Source organism: Andrographis paniculata, unplaced genomic scaffold (assembly GCF_009805555.1).
Source record: "Andrographis paniculata isolate CXL003 unplaced genomic scaffold, ASM980555v1 Contig64END, whole genome shotgun sequence".
Classification (NCBI taxonomy): Eukaryota; Viridiplantae; Streptophyta; class Magnoliopsida; order Lamiales; family Acanthaceae; genus Andrographis; species Andrographis paniculata.
Genome location: NW_026137600.1, coordinates 3233868 through 3237679, shown reverse-complemented (window position 1 = coordinate 3237679; position 3812 = coordinate 3233868).

Here is a 3812-nt window from a genome sequence, read left to right as displayed (position 1 = left end):
TAGTTGTTGAAAGAGTAGGAGTAGATTGTCTTTCCTTCGCTATTTTAGGAGTCTCTGCTCTGCAGTCTAGATGAGTCACTACCCTGCCTATTAGGACACCTAGAACACCGGCCCTATCAACTCTCTCTCTTGATGTCACCTATTTCCGATCAAAGATTATCCTATATAATGTGTTCAAGTAATTCCTGTAGAAAAAAAATGCTGAATTCCATCTATCCTCTCATGCTTATTCATTATGAATTACGGCGAGTTACTTCATACCTTTGACTACTCCTAAGACATAGAGATATAATGGAAAGATTTTGTTTTGGTGGCGAGTGGGGAATGAAAAGACCAATGCAGCAGAGAACGACCACATGAATCTACATCCACGTATTAAGACAGACGACTGAGAAAGAAAGGTTCTATGTTTGAACATTGGTTGATCAACTCGTGCTAGCCGCTGCTTCATTTCGTATAGTGAGTTGGCTTTCTCTGTTAGGGGTCTATTTTCTCTGACTTGACTCAGCTTGACGTACTTGACTCAGCAGTTAGAGTATCCCTTTCATACGATGAGATTCATTGGTTCAAATCCAATTGTAGGTAAGACTGACCGAAACCCCTGCTTTTGCTAGCACGTATCCTATCAAAAAAAATAGCACGTACTTGTTAGCTACTTCTGAAAGGAGGGTCAAAGCATTGGTTGCTTCCACTTGTGGCCTTCTTCGACTGCCTTGACACTAACATATCAAGGAATCCCACCTCTTCCACAAGTAGGTGGTGACCAGGAGGGTCGGAAACCCCAACGGAACACTTTTCTCTTCAATAAAAAAAAGGCCACATGATTCTTTCGCGAAGCGCTCTCTCAGACATTTCCACTCCTGCCCCTGCAAGCAAAGAGTTTTCAAGATAGTAGGTGACCAAATGAAAGTGAACAGCTTCAAGCAAATCTTCTAGAGAACTTTCATTTTTCTTCTTTGACTTAACTCTTGTTAAGGTAGAGCTCTTAGAAATATCATTTCATTGATTCATTGATTGGCTGAAGTTGGCTACTCCTAATGGAACCGATCTTCAATCTTCACTTCAATGGGGGCGGATCAGAAATTCCAAATTGTTTGGATGTTGCTAGGCATTAGTTGTTCAAAACTGCTCTGATTGGTAATGTTGGCGATGCCAAACATGCTCAGTATGGATCTAGCGCTAAGAAAGTATGAAGGAGGTTTTCAGCGATATTGGGACAGCCGGTTATGGTGGGTGGCGTCCCCCGCATTGAGATCCCTGAAGAGGTCTACGAACGCGGTCTGCAGCAGTGTAAGTTCAATTTTCTTGCTCATAACTCATAATGGGGGCTGGTTTTGAGAGGTTGACGGTGGAGGAGTTGCACGCCAAGTCTTCAAGTAAATTGTTCAAATATGTCTTCAGATCATAATCTACAGAGTGTTAGAAGACGAATGATACGTGAAGATGTTATTCGAAATTCTACACCTACAAATACAACCACTCCGTCACCATGGATTCTACCAAATGTGTCCCCATGTACTTATTGTGGTGCAATTCTTTTCTACCGTGAAACCATGAGTTTTTGTTGTGAAAATGGTGCATTTGCTCTTACTCCTCTTGAAACACCTCCTATACTCCAAGATCTCATATTGTATAACCATAACATGTCTAAACATTTCATGCTATATATTCGTACATATAATAACTCTTTTGCATTTTCTACACTCAGTGTCAAGTACAATGTTGATATGTGTCGCAACGAACAGAATTTGTACATATTCTGAGTGAATGGAAAAATGCATCATTTTATAAATTCATTAACTCCTACAATTGATAAGAAAAAAAATTTGCTACTCTATTACCATGACTCAAACACAGAACTTGAGGCACGACTACAAAACTATTTCAATCTAATACCTGAGTTAGTTGTTATACTTATAAACACCTTCTACTTAAATCCATATGCATACTTCTTTAGGCAATTATATACAATATCATGTATCAATGACTATGAGATTTTCTTGAAGACTAATCCATGCATTAATAAAAAAAATTTACAACTATCCAATTGTGAACGATATATCTATCATCTGGCAAGATGGAGATAATCCAACTGCAGATTTACATCATGATATTCAAGTATTTCCTATCAAAGGAACTGTACAAAAAGTTTCTTATTTTTCATTTGCTTATGAACCACTTCAATATTAGCTGCTACATCCCTATGGCCAACCTGATTGGCATGCTGATATACTAAAAAACAACGAAAAAGCAACAACACAATCTAATGTTTCTGCTGGTGATTTCTACAATCAAGTTTTAGCAGATGAAGACAACACTCAAAGTAAAAACACTCAAAGTATACACGCTATGACGCTAACTACTTTTCAGCTATAAGTTTTTTAGTCATGTGAAATGATTTCATGGTCCTAAATATTACATTTCCACAATTGTATTGTAGGAACAAAGAAAGCAAAGATGGATAAAGGCCGAATATCTATCTATGAGAGACTACTATTCGTATCGATTTCAAATAAGACCTTCTTGCCTAACTATTTTACTACAGATAAGACATTTATTACAACAATACGTTGTTGATCAATACATTAAAATAGAAACTCAAAGACTTGATTTTTTTTATACTCAACAATCACAAAACACATTTCGGCAAGATACATATCAAGGAATTCTAGATGCTTACAACAACAATGGACTAGACAATTTAACTATTATAGGAAAGCCTTTGGTCTTATCATCTTCTTTCATAGGTGGTCCTCGAGATATGCATCGTAGATACATGGATGCTATGACACTTGTACAGACCTTCGGAAAACCTGACTTCTTTACAATGACTTGTAATCCATAATGGCCCAAAATTCAGTCTTATATATCCACTTGAAATAGTATAACTAATCGAGCTGACATAGTTGCACGAGTTTTTAGATCGAAAATTGAAGAAATAAAGCATGATCTACTAAAAAAAATGTACTTGGAGTTGTGAAAGCTTATTCTTATGTCATCGAATTTAAAAAAAGAGGACTTCCTTATATGCATATGCTGTTAATCATGGATGGTAACTCGAAGTTAGATTGTGTATCATTATATGACTCTTTTATTTCAGCAGAACTGTCAGACAAATATCAACAACTTCCTTTGTAAAATTTAGTCTGCAAGCATATTCCTTGTGGATTATTGAATACAAACAATGTATGCATGTCCGACGGCAAATGTAAAAACCATTACCCAAAAAGCTTTGTCGAAGAAAGTCACACAGAAAATGGATTCCCAAAATATAGAAGGCGTAACTGTGGATCTATTGCATATGCGCGTGGAAAAATCTTGGATAATCGTTGGGTAGTACCTTACAGTCCTAAATTGCTTGAACAATTTGATTGCCATATAAATGTAGAAGTTTGTTCAACAATTAAAGTTGTTAAATATTTGTATAAATATGTCTACAAGGGACATGACCGGATTGCGTACACACTCGACCATTCCACTGCTGAACAACCAGTTGACGAGATCTCCGCATTCCAATCAGGTCGCTGGGTAGCACCTCCGGAAGCATACTGGCCTATTTTTAGCTTCAATGTTAAAAAAATGCAACCTTGAATACATGCTATTCAACTACACATACCAAATTGTCAATACACATCATTTAAAACAAACAATTCAGTATCTACTATCACTACTTCCACCCTTAATCAACTAACAATTCTAGCAAAATTCTTCTACATAAATGCGCATAACTCACATGCTAGAGCTTTAAATTTATTGTACAGAGAAGTTCCAAAACACTTTGTATGGGATAGCAACACACATAGATGGAATAT